At 33.2% G+C, this 19,189-nt stretch overlaps 1 protein-coding gene and 1 pseudogene across 3 annotated transcripts in view; both read right to left on the reverse strand.

Annotated features, from left to right (window-relative positions):
• CADM2 (cell adhesion molecule 2) overlaps positions 1–19,189 on the reverse strand; it is a 986,159-nt gene that overhangs the window by 450,082 nt on the left and 516,888 nt on the right. The gene's annotated exons all lie outside the window — the stretch shown is intronic.
• Positions 13,656–13,774, reverse strand: LOC118602683 (annotated as a pseudogene).

Consider the following 19,189-nt stretch of genomic DNA (forward strand, 5'->3'; position numbering starts at 1 on the left):
AGAAACATTCACTAATTCTTTAGGATCTAAAAGAAAAAAGAAAAAAAAAACTATAGAAAGGGTTTTACATTGATTTCCAACTTGTACTCTCCATATATTGGCTGTAGGTAAATAATAATAGGGTCCTCTCTTGGTAGGTTTTCCCACAAGACTGACACAAACAATCCCCTGCTCTTCTCAATAGTAGAGAATTATCAGTCACACTGCAGCACCACTCCTGAGAGCTGGAGAGGTGTTTGATGGAAAATGAGTGGCAGTGCCCTTCGGGCAGGCCACAGAGCAAGCAAAGGCGGTGGGAAGAAGGTGATTCGGGGGCCTATGTTCTCTCTGGTCTGCAGTTAGACAAAGAGTTCATTTTTCAGCAGTGTCTTAATCTTCCCAAGCAGAACTGGAGGCTTTCTCCATAATAGTCATCATTCTTGTGTACCGTATACTGTTCTGTGGAACAAAGATAAGCTGTTTGGTGTAACTTAAAAAGAATGCATAAAAGCTCGAGTAAGCACACACCTACCAGACTCTAAGAGTTTACTCTTGGACATCTGTGAAAACACAAAACACAAACAAATAGAAATGAGCCAATTCTCTGGGGAAAAAAGTATAGAAACTCCAGGGATTCAGTTTCCCTAGCAGAGCAATCATTTAGGGAATATGGGAGAGGATGTGAATTAATTTATCCATGTCACCTATTCTTTGCCTCTTATCTCTCTTTGCCTTCACATCCAATATTTTCTATAATAATAATAATAGTAATAATAATAATAATAATAATGAATTCAATTATTGAGCACATATTGTCTATCAAGGAGTATGGCTAGGCCATTATAAACTGCATTATTTCTTTAGTCTTTCTAGAATGCTATGAAGTAGGAACTATTTTATAGGTAAAGTAACTCTTGAAACAAAATTACTTTCCCTAGTCAACACAAGTGGCAGAACCTGGATTATAACTCAGGACTGATAACTAAAGTCAGGTTCATAAACAAAGCATGATACATTGTCTGTTATGTTTATATTGTGTGGAAATTGTTCACATAAGGTTCACTGGCCCTTGGCAATGCCATCGAATGGTATTGGACAGCTGCTGCCTTATCTGTATTGACCAACTTATTTTAAAAGCCAACTCTATGACTCTGGAGATGACTTGTGGTTTCCATACTAAGATCTTTGCTGGAGTTTTCAATGTTTATCCAGAGACTGATTGTCTTAGTCATAATGGGCACCAATGATCCCTTACTTAAGTCCAAATAATACATAAAGTATTTGGCAAAGTGGAGCTTCAACTTTGTGGTTTTTATAGGTGTTACAAAGCCTCATAACAGTTTATGATCTGGAAAGAGCCTAGGCAATTAATTATCTTCCTATTTTAAAGCCAAAGAAGCTGTGATAAAATCTGACACCAAGTAGGTTATTTTGGTAATTGACAGAAGAACCAAAGGTTTCTGATTGCTAGGTCAGCCTTCTTTCCACAATATCAGACAGCTTCCTATGACAAAAAAAAATAATGCAAGTCTTGCTGAATTATTAAATGTTGCAAGTGGTTTTTCAATATGTAATTACAGCTTAGGCTCTGATTTAATTATTTGGATAATTCACTTCATATTTTCTCAGTTAATTGCTGTCATCCATCGCACTGTATAATTCAAACAATCATAAATAGCAGCTTGAATTTTATGAAATCACTATGCCCAAATTTCTGAGTGCTTAGCACTGAACAAATATTTGCAAAGAACTATCCACTTGCTGGATGTTATATTACCAGTGATTACTAGTTATATTACTAGTGATCTGCTATCACTAGCTTGAAAAAAAAAGCAGTTTTCAAGTGAACATTTTACATTAAATAATAAAGACAATTCATTTTACCTGAATAATTTTGATGTGTGTCTATATTCATCAAATATATATTCAACAAATATATTTCATTTAGATGATTGAATTTCTACTTCCAGACTTATTAAAAAAACTAAAACTCCTTCATTTTTGTTTTAACCACAATAAGCTTAAAAAATTTTAAATCTTTATACAAACAATGTCAAGTATAATACATGTGGTAAAAAAGATGATATTTGACATATTTCTTTCTTCAAAATATGCACAGTCCTAGCTTTTAAGTCTCATCCCCCCCCCCTTTTGCTACACCTTGAGTTATGCAATATTTCATTTACCTTCTTTGGCCTCCTTTGACTCACTTCTTTGCATTTGATTAGGTGAACTATGCTTCGCTAGCAAAGAAGTCAAACATTAGCAGGGGAGGAAACTCAAGAGGCAGGTTCTACATGTCTGCGAGTAAACTGCAGCTGGTAATCTGCAATTCAGTTTACCACCACTTACATCCTTTTTCGGTCTTTTATTCCAGTTAATTTTCTCTGTGTATAATTGAATCATGGTGGTATTCTTTAATTTTTTTAAATATGCTTGAGTGTTAACAAATGCTGTATTATATATCTTTAGGATATTTTACTTCTGGTCAGCTTTTACGACAGAAGAATGAGATGGGGAGAATGAAAAAGAAATGCCTCCTGCATCTGTTGTCAAGGGGAAAGAGATGGAGGTGGCATGATTTTAATTGTTTATTTGAATTCCCATTTAAATAAAATCTGGAAGATGCTAACAAAGAAGCAACTCAGAATGTAAAAATTCAAGGCAAACGTTAGTATCTCTGCAGGTGATTAATTGCCTTAAAAAATGAAAGAGATGTCAAGATTGACAAACAACAGGCCTACCCAATATTTGCTCAGCACGATGCTAGAATTTTGAAGAACATCCGTATCAGATCACCTTCTTAGGTATGTAAATATCTATATCCCAGTGACCTGAGCATAAAGGCAATGGAGCAGTATAATTTAGGACATTCTTAAGAGCTGTTCCTGTATTATGAGCAAACACAGTCAGGTATATTTTAGATAATCATATTAGTACTGACTATGGTATGTGCTATTTAATTCAAAGGAAACAAAGACTTTTCTAAAAAAGTATAAAATTTTATGTGATCATTTGTTCTTGTATTGAGAAACTGAATGGAAAAGAGACTGAACTGAAATTAGTAGGCATTTTATCTGTACATCCTCATCCTAATGTTTAGATGTCTGGTAAATTGAGTGAGTATAAAGCAGAGGTTCTGGTTCTTGCCCATCCAACCTAGCTAATAAAAAGTGAATTTTTTTTTTTTTTACTTTTAGGAGTGCGGAGGGGAAAGAAACCACATCTTGGAAAGCACTGTATCTCATAGTCCTGATCCGAAGCCACAATTCTAGCCTGTGTTTGAAATGTAGCAGAGATGATGGGTCTGACAAAGGCTGTTCTCCCGATATTAATGTATCCAACCCAGATGTGACAAAAAGACCTGACAAACTGAAAGGCATCTAGGTAATCTGGGGTTGAATGAACCCCAGACTCTTCCTTTCTTTCTTTCCTTCTTTCCTTTGTCTCCATTTATTTTTATTTTTGACACATATATCATTAACAAATTTGAGATATGAATTTTAGCTTTGAGATATAAAAAAATTATATAAATGGTCCATTGTCTATTATGTCCAATCTAGGAATTACACTCTGGTAGTAAAGTTATCACATTGACTGGCCCATTCTCTTACATCTCTCTTTAAATTTTTGCTTGGGGTCCTGTATTTTTACTCACACAATTCTCTTAACCAGCAATGTTTTGTTTTGCTTTTTTGTCTGCCTTCATAATTATATTTAAGCCAGCTCTATGAGTCTCTTTTGAGATCTTCTTGAAGTTTGCATTCTCACGTCAATCCCACTTTGACTTTGTCTCTCGCTGATATTTAACTAGAATACACCGAGTCAAGTATGTGGTTACTTGCCTGTGTGTTATTCAACATTTTTTATAAATCGCTATAATTTTATTTTTTTACTTATAACCAACAATGTTAAAATCTATTTCTAATTCGAAAAAGAAAATTTAAATATAACTAAATGAAGGAAGAGAAAGATTAGTTTAGAGCAGAAAAATGCTACCAGGACACTGGGATACAACAAATTTTTAGTGGAAACATAATATTTTGATACTCTAGGCTTTTGGCCAGAGGAGTTTTATAACTTTAAATGTATACTTAGGAAGCAATATAACCCGTAATATACATTTTGGTATCTATTGGTATCTATTTTTAATTTTTATTTTTTGTCCAGGTAGAGAACCAGGATGTCTGCTGGCATTCAGAAGAATGAATTTCTTGAGAAAGTTAACAATCTATGCAGAAAAAAACTTGTACAAATTATTGAGTTCTCCAATTTTTCCAACATAAAATAAGAACATTTTTATTGTAAAATATTTGTGGTACAGTTTGACTGCTACAGACCATATGATTTAGAAAACTCTTCCCCATTGACTTCCAACATGAGATAGCTGTGCAGGATAATCTTAAGTAGTTAATTTGAATTATTTGGTGAAATAATAAAGTAATGTTCACTTAAATGTAGAATATCTATCACTGTTGATGTTAGGTTTCATACACTTGATGTTAAACTTCTTTTTAATAATAATTAGTTAATAGTTGCAATGCTTCCAAATCCACTTCTTATTAGAAATTATAGTCATATTAACAATGAAGAAATTGTTTTTTCTCTCTTTTTTCATTACCTGGAGGATGCACAGCCAATTCTAATAGCTATGGCAACATATTTAAATGCAAACTTTAACAGGGGAGCTAGGGCACAGGCTGCTTAAAATACCATTTGGAATGAAATTTTTATTCTGTCACGAGGCCATTCATCTGACTTGTTTGAACAGTAGTGTGTTTACATGAGTTTTGAGGATGCAATAAAATCCTGATAAATATAACATAAAGTTATCGTATGAGATGAAAAATGTGAAAGGCTAATGAAACAATGCTCTAAAGAGTCTGATCTCACTCTAAAGAAGCTGTAACAGTAGCTAGAATATAATTAATAACGTTTTGGGTTCTTTAAAAAATATATTGCACTGATGTTAAGGTAAACTCCTTAATGGGAATGAGGCCAAGTTCTCACAGTGGGGATTAGACAATTCTGTCAGTAGGATGTCTCTCTTTCCTGGTGCAGCTTTTGAACTGAGAGACCTGGCCTTTACTGATCTCCTACTGTGTGCACATTCTGGGGCAAAGTGAACTTTTTGTGGTTCAGTGGGTGAGACAGTTTTAAAATCTGTGAGAAATGTCACAGGGTGTATTAAGTTTTTTTAAGAGTAGTAAAATGTATGGGTTGCCACAAAGCAATCAACTCTTGGAAAGAGGTAGGCAATCAATCACTCTGGGAGATGATAGATTATGTCTTAGTGGAGAGCAATTGAGTGAGAGCCACTACTGCACTTTCATGGGAGAATATTTAGAGAGGTTGATTTTCTAAATTATTAAGAAAATATTAATAGTGTACATGCTTTGTTGTCCTTCTATTTGTCTGCCCACTTTTTATTTCCACTTAAATCCACAGATACTAGTAAGGTATATTTAGGGGATTCGGATTGTGTGCTAGCCTTTGACCTGAACATTTTGTATATATTATATAAATGAATTGGCTAAACAATGATCATTGTTGTTGTTGTCATTATCATTATATATAGATGCAAATATATATACACATAATAATACCTATATCTATATACATAGATAGATAGATAGATAGATAGATAGATAGATAGATAGACACATTCATATAAATTATATGATGAAGATATAAATACATATTTTTGTGTCAAATTGTCTGGATAGTATTTGAGGGCAAAATTACATTTTAATAATTAGTTGATTATATTTCGTATCTGTTATGGACTGAATCATATCACCCTAAATTTATATATCGAAGCATTTACCCCTGATGTGGAGACAGGACTTGAAAGAGGCAATTAAGATTAAATGAGATTAAAAGAGTAGACTCTACTCCAATAGGACTGGTGTCTTTATAAGAAGAGGAAGAGACACAAGTTGTGTATGCACAGAGGAAAGGCCATGTGAAGAGACAGGGATAAGAGCCATCTAAAAGGAGGACCCAAACGTAGTGACACCTTGATTTTGGACTTTCAGCCTTTGAAACTGTGAGAAAATCATTTCCCATAGTTTATATTGCTGAATCACTAGTAAACTAATACAGTAATCATTATACATATAATTTCTATCAAATAGTTACTTGACAAATGTTTGACAATTGCACAGTAAAATCATAGTGAAAGAAGATAAATGGGACTCATATTTACACCAAATATAAGAGTTTGGAATAATCCCTGTGTGATGTAGAAAGTACAGAATAGTACTATGAAGCTAGAGTCAAAAATATTATGCTGTAAATGTTGATCACATTGCCACTGGCATGAAAGTTGAAGGTGGCTGCATGGATGGGTATATTTGCCACCTCTACTCTATTTTACAGTCAATATGTTTCAATTAGTCTTCAGTCTTCAGGCTAATATGAAAAGAATCTCTTTGTCCTTAAAAATGACAATAAAATATTATAGGATTCTCTATTGACTTCTGTGTTCAACAAAGGCCTACAAAAGAGCCCAGAATCTAAAACAGTCAAAATATTTTGCAGGTAGACTGGTAATAAGAGGCTCTGATGTGTTAGTTTTTAGAGATTAAAAGAGATTTGAAGGCATCTTGTTTACTACAGATGATAACCTAGTATGGTAATAGTCACCTTTAACCTATAGATTTTGATGAAAATGAATATAATCCTAAGAGATTTCATTTGGCTTTCATGCTAACATGCAATTTGAAAGTTAAAATTCCATTACAATCACACTTAACAGGAGGATAGATTTATCGCAATACAGATCCTGAGTGAGGGCTTTCTCCCAGGCCCTCTCTCTTTTATTCTGTCCTGAGAAAATCATATCTGTTGCATGAATCACACATTATTACCTCTAGTTAAATTTTTTCTAACTCTAGACATATTTTGAACTTTAAAAGTAACATTTCTACTTTGAAGTCACAGAGGCAATTTAAACTTAATAGTACTCAAATTGAGCTCTTGATTTTATCCAATGTCACCAATGTCTATTTATTAAAATTTCCCCTGTATATTTTTCCCTACTTTAGAAAATGGTACTCACATCTATCCAGTTGCTTAAGCGAAAAAAAATTGCTCATTTTAATTGATTCCCTTCTTTTATCTAATTCATTTCATTTTCACTTGTCATTTCAACTTGAAAAAAGATGATAAATGGCAGAATGCTATGATAAAAGTTTCAGTCATTGACAGAAACTATTTATAAAGATTTGATTAAATTACCTGGTAAAACTCTAACCAAATAGAACTAAAGACAAATATGTTAAAATAAAATGAAATAAAGAATGATAGAGCTGGATCATGTAACATCAGCAAAGCAAGGGATGGGGCTCTAAAGAAATTTCTGGGCATCATGAGCAGTGAGGAAGTAGAAAGGAGAATTGAGAAAAGTGAAAACATTAAGGGCTTCACATGTTCTGGAAACATTTCATAGCAATAATTGAAAATAAAAAGTCTTTTAAAATTTACTGTAATCTTAAAATATTATGTTTTATTGATAAAGTTAGGACACTGTGAGCTTGTAAGATATGTTGAAATATGTGTTAATATAAGCCATCTTAGTCAAACTGATCTATGACATTCTTATTTGTAATCATCCTTATCAAAGGTATGAAAGAATTGGAAGAATTTCATAAAACTTATATTTTTTAACTGTAATCTTTATAATTTTGATCTAAACAGTTGTCATAATGAAAGCTTTTAAAGTGCATTTAAACCAAAGAAGGTTATGCCTGTGAATCCATCATAGATATTAAATCCAGATTTCCCTATATAAAAGAAGGTAAAGCAACTCATAATCTGAATGTTTTATTAAGAAGCTTTTCCTACTCACAAATATATTCAGTCTTAAAAAACATATATTTCTAATTTTTCTGCCTCTCCCACACAATGTTATATATATAGCTCTGCGATATAATGTATTCAACTCATGGCATTATAGTCCTTAAAGTTCAGTGTAGCTAATTAGGCACTTGTTTCTGTATCCTAACAATCACCCCTGTCACTTCTCACATTGGACTGACATGACAGAAACCCAAGTGCGTCCAACAGAATCAAATCTTCTACAGAAGCAGTGAATGTGAAGTGATTTTAACACTATGCTTTTATATAGGCAGACTAAAACTTATGTCAAATATTTACTGATAAGAATATTCTTGATAAAAATGTTATACGACAGAGTGCTTATCATCTGACCCTGACCTCCAAGCCCTCCAAACTTTGAAATTTTTCCCCGTACTTCAAACTTTTGACTTTTTTTTTTCTTTAAGTATTAAAATAACCATGAACAAAGCAGGTTCTTTGAAGTGGAAAGGCCACAGCTACTTTCCAGACCTGAATTTGAGTCTCCGCACAGTCGCTTCAAAACTATGTACCCTGGTATGAGGAGCCTCAGCATCTCCACCTGTATCATGGACCTAATGAGACTCTCACTTCAGAGAGCTGGCAAGCTATGGGGATTGAAAAGGAACCATGAGCATGAAAATGGTTTAAAAACTGAAAATGAAATGTTGTACTATTAAAGAACTATATGGGTTAGAAGCATGTCTCACAGCATTTGAAGCAACAGTTTTCCACATATTATCTCCAGTATGTTAAATACTCACCTCATAACCCCACAAGCAAGGTGAGTCTACAGAAAGAAAAATAAAAACTTGCAGTATTCAAACAAATCTTATATGTCTCGTTTTTCATTAATAAAGGGAAGAATGATTTGATTTGATTTTTAAATAAAACGATGTAGACCAAGCTTTAGCTATAGATATCTGAGTTCAAATCTTGATGCCGCTACTTGCTCTCTGTGACACTGTCAGGTTAATCAAACACTCAGTCTAAATTTATGCCAACTACAGAACGTAAATGTCACTTACAATTCAAGGTTCTAGTAAGACTGAAGTAAGATGGCGTTGTTAAATTTCTCACACATAATGAGTTCTTATTTCATAGTAGGTAGTAATATTTTATATGGAATCAGAGGATAATATCATTCAAGCAAGTCTGTGGTCTATTTTACCTAAATTAGAGCATCACTCAATTTAACTCGTTATAATCCTGATGTAATCAATCATATATGAATGACTTACATTTACCAATCAGTGTGAGGATTCCACTTGTGGGGAAAATGTTTATTTTTCTATTAGCATTGTAGTTTTCACACACACATGCACACACTTCTATTATCACCAATCTGCCTTTATAACCATATAACATTTTAAGATACATTCTACTCTATAGATCACATCAGTTTAACATAGAATGAAAAGTTCCATTTGCTGCTAGAATAGCAATTTCAATTCTGTTAATCTTCTAATTTTTAGCAATGTTCTAGCAATGCTAGTATATACCAAGTTACATACACTGCATACATATTCTGCATACACTGAATACTTTTGAATCTTTTAAATACGTGTTAAAAAGTCATGGTAGTAATGATTTTAATATTCTAGTATATTAGACTATGCACAATTCTGTTTAATTTAAAACACATTATCCCTTGATATAACATTATGGATTGTGTGAATGAAGCATACCTTTTCTTTCATCAATTATTTTACTGAATAAAAATTCAAAAAACAGTACTTAGAAATGTTAAAAGTTATTTACATAATATTTTACATAACAAACTCCTTATGAGAAATTAGAATATTAAATTTTCAAAAGTACAGTCACAGCAAGTGATAGACGAGGTATGAAGATAAATCAAATCCTATTTTTTACGTGCTGTGAAAAGACTGCTGGCTTTTAATCATCCTGATGTGCCATATGTAAATTCCATCAAGAAAGAAGTTTGGTAAATGTTATATTACAAAACCACAGGGAGTAAACCTATTTACAAACATCAATTAAAATATACACCACATTCTAAAGTTATAAATAATATTCTACTAATCTGGCTATACGTGTCTCTCATATTTACTAAATCTTTTTCCTACTTTTGTGTTCAAATAACATATCTCTGAATTATCAGATATCTTCCTATGTACTCCTAGTTTACTCAAGGTCACTGCAAAATTCCTCAGTAAAAAACGAGTACAAAGGTCCTTTTTAAGCAATTCAGTGGGGGAAAAATATAATTCCAAACAACCTCAGATGTATCAGATATAAAATTTATTGTAATCGGTAACAAAAAAATGTTGCCCAAAACAAAAAGGAATATCACTCTCAAACTAAAAAAAAAAAAAAAAAAAGCAATTAAAATTACCCCCCAAAAGCCAATCTTGAACATAAATATCAATTAAAACACAAAGACTATGTAGCTGCTAATGAATAAATCAAGCCAATTACCATGATTTATTATACTTTTTTTATTGGCCTTTTAGTGTTCTTTTTGAATTCCTCTTTCCTAGTGAATACAATGTATGTGCCATCTTTTCTCACATCTGAATATTCTTCATTTAAATAATACTCTCCAACTTTTCTCACTTTTTTCCAAATTAATATTTTCTTTTTATCAGTTAATATTTAAAACACAAATAGTCTTCGTTTTCTTTCTGCATTTTGCTTTCTAAATACACTAGAAATTCTGACTGGTCTGTGGCTCCTTCATCATTATAGTCTTCTGTGCTGTAATTTCTAATGGCATTTCTAGGACAGTTCCACTCTCTGTAATAACATCCAGTTATTCCACAAGGACCACATGAGGACACAAGCCCACAGTTTTAAAATATCATTTCTTCTACGCAAAGCATTAGTATATGATAGCCAACTGACCCTATAGGTTACTCTGCTCTGGGGTTGCTTTTTTTCACCTAGCTATGCTAATTTCCCTTCTGTGGCTTCCAGGAATAAATTCTCAACTGCAATTTCATGCTGTACATTCCCCCTTTCCCTGATGCTGAGAGTCAGTGGACAGAAGGAACGGAAACTGCTTTGAAAGGAGGAAATGTGGCATCCTACCAGGGAGACACACAGCACAGAGTATCACAGGGGTAGGCAACATAATTATCCTTATCATCCCCATGACCAGAGGTAATAACAAGAGGAAACAAACTTCTTCAGAGGAGATGGCATCGTGTTAGAAACAAGGAACCGCCACACAAGATACTTGCAAAGAAATGTTTTATTTTTATCGTTCCTCAGATTTGTAAACAGAAATCGCTTAATTCATGAACTACTGAAATCTTGTAGAATATGGAATCGATATTCCCAGGTATCTATTTTAGATGGACAATTTTATTACAGAATATGCTATTCAGGGCCCATGGAGGGGTTGGTAGCAGAGAGTTCCAAACTCTAACATATCCAGTATTTATATGTGAATAAAGTGAATCCTGTCATATCTGTTTTCTGATTAGGAGAAATTTAATGCTTCAGCTCTTTGTAATGTTTGTTGTTTTGTTATAACTGGTGTGTAGATTGAATGGCAGGTGACATTTCATAAGATTTAAATATGGTAAGAAATTAATCAAATTAACATACTGCTTTTCTAAACTATAATGAGTCATTTGCATATAAAGTGCAATCGAGTCTGTAAATACAAAATGAACTTCAAATTACTGAGGAACATCGTGTACGGCATTTGTTACATATTATAAAATAGACACGAAGAAAGAGGCTTGTAAATATTCCCAACTCCAAACTGATTTATGATACATTTTGTGGCTGTAATGGTAAGCTTAGCTACTGTAATACCCAGTATTCCCTGTAGAATTTATGACTTCAATTTGACATAAACGATAGGAGTAGCCATTCCTTACAATCATTTTCCTACCTGGATCTGAAAAACGAACTTAAGGCTAACACTCTGTCAGAAGAGTACCAAGATAGGGGAAGGTAGGGGACTTTGAAACATAATTACTGAAAACATAAATTACATAAAAATTAAAAGACTAGAAAACAAAAGTCAAGGGCTACTCATTTTTACAGGTCTTAAAAATGTACTTTACAATGGTCCAGCTAAGTGTTCAGCAGACATCTTTTTTGCAGGGGACCAGACAGCAAATATTTTAGGCTTTGTGTGAGATACTCTTATCTGTCATACTACTACTCAACACTGCCTTGTGGAGTGAAGCAATCATGCATAACACTTAAACAAATGGGCATGACTGTGCTCCAGTTAAATTTATTCACAATAACAGGCAGTAGGCTGATTTGAATAACAGGTTGTAATTTACTGACCCCTCATCTGGAATAGTGCTGTCCCTATGGCACTTTCTTCGGTGAAGGGAATAATCTATATCTACCTATGGCTATTGAGGACTTGAAATATGGCTACCATTACTGAAGAACTGAGTTTTTAATATATTTTATTTTAGTTAAATTAAAAGAAGTACACATGGCTAGAGACTACTGTATTGAACAGTACAGACATAGATGGTTCTGTATAATAGTAGCAGTTGAATAACAAGAGTGATGGGAAACATTAACATTCGAAGACAATAGGTTGTTTTAAAGAATCAGACATTGCAAATTTGACATATGCTGTTTAAACAGAAATAAATTCAGTATTTTCCTAAGTGGATAGTAAACTTTTTTCTAAAGAATGCAAAAAGGAAAATATTAACATATGGTACACATCTGAGTAAACAGTCAGATTTCAGATTTGCTAGGGTTGAACTGTAATATATTATTTTGCATCTTAGCTTCTTTGATAGTGACATTTCTAAAATGATAGACACTGAATATTTTACAATAGTAACAAGAGATTTGAGGAGAGGGAGATTCCCAGCCTATTTATATAAAAGTTTGCTCTTCTTTTAGAATTTAAGGACTTATTCCAAATTAAATAAAAATCAATGACCAGAATTTAAATTAACTTTCCACCATCCAGATGGCCTCCATGGTGCATGGCTTCTGATCTGGCTAGAGATCAAACTCACCTTCTGCTTCTTGTTCTGTGTCTAAGCTGGCCCTTGATTATAACTAATGACCCTTGGCTGTAATAACTCTTTAACATACTATTCGTCCTAGTTCTGTCTGGATTCACATGGCTTTATTTCTTTCAGGAGAAAAACATTTATAACAATTACCATGACTGTTTGCAGGGAAGAAAAAAAAACGATGCATTCATTCATTCATTCATTCATTTATGAGAAATGATCAGGATGTTTTGACTCACTCCACTTGTCATTTGAATAAAATTCATACAATCCAAATTTTTCATTTACGCCTAAATTTGATGAAATCTCAGAAAATCTGTTCTGTGATAATGGATAAAATAAAACGAAATAAGCCTTGCAAAGAGTGTCACTAAAATGGATTTGGGAGACCTTTAAGGAAGTGGGGCCTATGCACATCTCACGTCTCAGCTCTTGGAACTACTGTTCAGTTGCTGACCTTTTGCTAAATTCAGCCGAAGTCTAAACCACAATCTCCTGGATCAATGATTGCTATGCAGACATGTATGAACATTGTCCTCATCATCGTGACTAGACCATCTTCATTCTTCACTTTGAAAGGAACCAACCTATTTTGACAACCAACATCCTTCATTTACATAATGGGCCTATCCAATCCCAACTGACCTTGCCTCATTTACATCGAGGACCTAAATGAGAACATCTCTTATGGTCTTGCCTTTATAAACCATGCCTTTCTTTGTTCCTTTGGAGTACAATTTAAGTTGCTACCTGAATCTGTCCCTCCCACATTTTAATCCTTTTCTTTTGCTCAAATGTTTTTATTATTATTGTTATTATTATTATTATTATTATTATTTATGCCTGCAGCACCTAGTCTTCTTATGTGGTTTCCCATCCAAGTACTAACCAGGCCCAAGCCTGCTTAGCTTCTGAGATCAGACAGGATCGGGCTTGCTCAGGGTGGCATGGCCGTAGACCATGGACCGTGGCTCCACTGTGGGCACAAACCCAGGATCTTCCGCATGTAAAGCAGACATGCTAACCGTTACACTATGGAACCATATTCATATTTATTTTGTTTCTTTTTACAATCTAAAACTTTGGTTTTTTTTGAGGGGGTTCAACAGCTGGAACCATAGTTTTACTTCCTCAGAAATATTTAAAAGATTAGTTTTTAGTTAGGTGTCAAGGTTGACATTTTTAAGCATAAAAATAAGTTTTTCATATAAATTGTTAGTTGAGCTCACATGCTGTGCTACATCAGAAAACACTACCTCTATTTTCATTTGGTCATCACAGAACAGGAAATATATGGTTTGCTTATAAAGGAAACTGTACATACCAAGTTTCCTAGTGACTCATTCGGATATGGGTAACATGCACAGAATCAGCTGCCCTGAGATTTTTTTCTTTTAAGACTAGAACATTGCTTGAAGAGGCAATGAAAGCTAGAGCCTTCAGCCATTTGCCACCAGCACTGATGTTTCTAAAAATCTTAATGCAGTCTTTACATGTGTAAAAATTTATGAGCATGAGTAACTAGAGCAGAATGAGGTTAATTAGAAGAGGGCAATAGCTCCAAAATAGTGACTTACTCTGCAAGGGAATTTAAAGATATTTAAAATGCTAATAGTCCATGAAGGCACCTACCAGCTTAAAGAAAGAACAAAATATGAAAATATTATTCTGGAGTCAGAGATGACACGTTTATGCTTATGAAGATAGTGTTCTTGATTTCATAAATATCAAATAACAGTAATATGTACTTTGGATTACTACACTTTAAACAGGGAAAATACTACCTGTAGTTTCTTCAGTATTAATACCAAAACACTGGCTACGTTGTTCTCTATTTTTATTTTTGTCATTTATAAAATATTAAAATCTAAAGAGGTAGCATTTGTAAACCAATGTAGTAATAATAATCACAGCAATTGGAGGACCGTTTTTATAGAGAATGACTACTTTGTTTCATTTCATATCCTTTGACTTCTCTACCTTATTTCCTTTCTAATTAGATTATAGATATATCTTTGGACATGAGAAAAAATCATTTTCTTCATAAGCATTTTCTTAGCTACCTTTATTGGATGTAATATTTTAATAAGAGCAGAGGAGAAGACAAGCCAGAGGGTTAAAAATAAACACAGTAGGAAGAATGGCGAACATACTCTTGCAACTATTAACAGTTACTTAAAACTATTCCTCTGAGTAAAATTTTATGCTAATATGCATTTTTTATAATTCCTTAATCTCTTTTGTTTATGCCTTTACACTCACTCTTCAAATGGTACCTCTTCCTCAAACCACAAAAAACTAAAATCTACAAATAGTTCATCAGAGGACAAACTGCAAATATTAAGCCGCTTAAAACAGAAACAACCACAATAACCCAAAGAAGCCTTTTTACATCTTCTTGGTTCTCCTCTTCAGAGGTGAGTGAAAACTATTATGATCATTCTCCAGCTTAATGAAATCAATAAGTTGACACCATATTTAGTCATGAACTTGAGAGAAAAAAATAAGAAATCAATAAAAATAATGACTTTCACAGTGACTTTCAGTGGAAGGATGTCCAATAAATAGAGTTCACATGTAAAAATCACTGCTAGGTCTCTAATTGAAACAGAAAGTAGCCAACTTATACTGAGCCAGAAAGTTTAAACATTTAATTCTCAAAAGTTATGATGAAGAGGGTGTTTTTATACCCACATTACTGATAAGGGATCTGAGTTTCAAGAATATTGGGGAACTCTCCTGAGGTCATACAGTAATGAGTTTTGCTTTATTTTTAATATATTTTTAAATATATTAAATTTAATTATGAAACCCACATAACTTTAATTGCTAAGTCAGTATCTATCTTTTTATTCATATATTTCTTTAATAATTATTTATTAGGTACCTTCAATGTGTAAGACTTTGCTTGTTGTTGAGATTATGATAGTAATCAAGAAAGAGATGGCACTCGACCTCCAGAGTTTACCAGGTGGGAAAAAATCATTACACAAATAAATATATGATTACATATTTTGATAAATGCTGTGATGGAGAAAGCAGGAAGCTAATAGAAAAAAATAAGAGGAGACTTCATTTATACATTTTTAGAATTCAGAGAGGGCATCCCTAGGAAGTAACATTTGAACAGGGACCTGAAGATGAATTAATCAAGAGAAGAGTGAGCATAAATATCACAGGTAGAAGGAACAGTGCCATGAAATACCATTTCCTGAAGAGAGAAATACAATCCTAGAACCAAGGGAAGGTCTGTGTGGAGAGGAGCAGTAAATGATGAGTAAGGACTCCATATGAACCTGTAGTAATAGCAGTGAGGGTCATAGGCAGAAATTTTATTACAATAGGCAATCACTGAAGAGTTGAAACAGAAAAGGAATATGATTGTTATAGGTTGAATGTTTGTGTCCCCCACCCCCCAAAAAATATATTTTTTGAATCCCTACCTCCAATGTCATGATATTTGGAGGTGGGGCCTTTAGGAGATAATTAGCTTTAGATGAAAATGAGACCCCAGTATGAGATTAGCGTCCTTATAAAAAGAAGAAACCAGAGGATACTCTCTCCGCCACATGAGACCATAACAAGAAGGCAAATGTCTACAAGCCAGGAAGAAAGCCCTCATCAGGGAACCAAATCAGCTTGTAACCTGACTTTGGACTTCCCAGCCCCCAGAACTGTGTGGAAAAAATCCCTGCTATTTAAACTCAGTTTTATTTTGTTAAAGCAGCCCAAGTTAAGACAATGATCTAAACAATCATTTATGATTTTAAAGAATAGCCTTTATAGTAATTAGAGTTTAACAATAAGTGAATAGTATACTAAAAGAGCAAGAAGTTCTCATGAAGTACTGAGGATTAATTATATCACTTGCTGAACAAATAGATGGATGTAAAATAAGTCTGGCAGCTCTCTTGGCTCTAACACAACAAGAGTAGTGTATGCATCCCAATGTCAACATATCTCTGCTTACCTATTTCACCAAGCTTGAGAAATACCTAGAAGTATACGGCTATCAATTATAAGCAGAAATTGCAGGTATACTTAGAAAATGTCTAGTCAATAATTTTAAAATACCTTTCCAGTCAGCTACTTAAGAAGTGTGACTCAATCAGAAATGCCAAGTTTTGACTTAAAATTTTATTTCTTTATTTTTGGAAGCAGAAAAGATTGAGCTTGATATTCAATACCAATTCTTTATATCTGAATTTGAGCAAGCTATTCCATTTTTTATGAACTTTAATAACTTCATTTGTAAAATTGTATAGTAATACATTCTTGACTAGTAGTTGGATGATTAAATAAAATGACACATGTGAAGTTTTGCAATACTAAAAGAATTTTATTCAATAAAGTTAACTATTTCCCTGGTTTGGATGTCTTTCTTTTAAAAAGTAGAAAGATTTTTGCAAGTAAATATCATTTATAATCATGGTTAAAAGAATTATATTTTGTTGTATCATTTTGTTTTCCCTGGGGGAGGAAAACTTTTTGGTAAGAAGGAAATAAATAACATTAGCAGAAATGCTCTAGATTTAGGGTCAGGGTGGGAGGCATACATGATATGAAGGTGCCCAAATCAATATTTTGCTTCTGGCATACTTTTGCCTCGATGTAAAGTAAGTATTTCTTACTTTTACTATAATAACAGCAATAGTCATTACAGTAGTAATAGTAGCATTAATTGCAGCAGTAGTCATAGCTAGCATTTACATTATGACCTACATATCAGGTCCCCTTCTAAGCATAACGACATTCATAGGTAAGTACATTAATTACTCACATTTTATTAATGAGAAGATTGAAACACAATGAGGTTAAGCATTGTGTTGAATGCAATGCAGTTATTTTAGAAGACCTGGGCTTTGAATCCAGGAAGCTTACTTCAGATTCCAAGCTCTTAACCGCTAAGCTACAAAGAAGAAAAAGAGAAGTTTTGCATGTGCATGCGCATATGTGAGTGTGGGTATGCTGACATATCCCATTGTTGGTCTAGACCTAAGCTATTATAGGATTTTCTTTTTAAAAGTGGCAAGGAGAAACATGGCAGCAAGCTGATATGTGGCACTTAGGGTCCCTGCAATAATCACTACAGGAAGGTGATAGCAGAGGTTTCTGAGGAGAGAAACATGAAAAAGTAACAAGACAGATTCCTAAGAGCTTGGCCAGTGGAAAAATGTATAAACCTGAAAGTTGAAACACAGGTGAAGTTCTTGCTTGTGAGGTTGTGGCAAAAGTGGCATGTGTCTGTAAGTACAGATAGGAGACACAGAATCAGACTGAGAAATACATTTTCAAAGATCATATATGAGAAATGTACTGTTAAAATATTTTACCAAAGAATATTTGACAGAAAAAGAGATTGACTCAAAATAGAATAAAAGAAAATGGCACATTAAAGGAGCATACAACACTACTAGAGGAGAAAAAATGGAATCCCATGATAATGATTCAGAGTACTACTAATGCAAAGCATTTTAAAATACCACCATAAAATAGTAGCATGTAATTTTAAGAGTGTTCATGACATTTGCCAGGCATATGAAATGTTTTTTGACATTGTCAATTTGCAGCTTGCGTGACAGAAATTTTTTACATCATAAAGAATAACCAAAACATGCTAAATTATAAACTATAAAAAGTAGTAGTTGTTTCCTCTTGGGTGTGCATTTTTATATTATTCTAGGTCTTAACTAAGAGTTGAGTGTGTTATACCCAAAAACAATATTAAAGGAATACAATAACAGTATATCGTATTAATTTTGTATATAAAATTAAGTGTACTTACTGAAAAAAAGTATTTTGAATACGTATGTTGTAGAGTTTACAAATGTAGCAGTGCATAGCTACAGATTCCATAGAATTTTCTATATGTTTAGTGCATGAAATAGCAAGCACTAGTATAGAGTATTTGAAAATTCTGATATTAGATTTATATCTCTAAAACTAAAATATTCACATAAATTCTTTTATGAAAATGAGGCTTAAACTCTTTAGAAAAAAATGTAGATCAAAACTGAACTGGGTTCAAATCCTACAAAAAATCCTTCTTCATTTTGTACATTCAGTCATGAATATTTTCCATTCCTTAGCTATTAAAATGATAGTATAGTAGTTTATTTTTAGAGTGTTGAGATGGTAAATTATAATATATTCTGGAATCTTACACATATTGGTCTTTTAAGTTTATATATCTTGATATGAAATTAAGTTAATTTTAATGAAAACTAAAACACGTATTTTAGCAGATTAATATGAGCTATACCGTATGCTTGGTGTCTTGGTCTTCAGTGTAATCTTGTAAGCTTGGAATTATTCAATTTTTAAAATGAGAAGCAGTCTAAGGTAGGCTATACCATTTGTTCAGAGTCACAGAG

This window comes from Rousettus aegyptiacus, unplaced genomic scaffold, assembly GCF_014176215.1.
Source record: "Rousettus aegyptiacus isolate mRouAeg1 unplaced genomic scaffold, mRouAeg1.p scaffold_m13_p_4, whole genome shotgun sequence".
NCBI classification, from domain to species: Eukaryota; Metazoa; Chordata; class Mammalia; order Chiroptera; family Pteropodidae; genus Rousettus; species Rousettus aegyptiacus.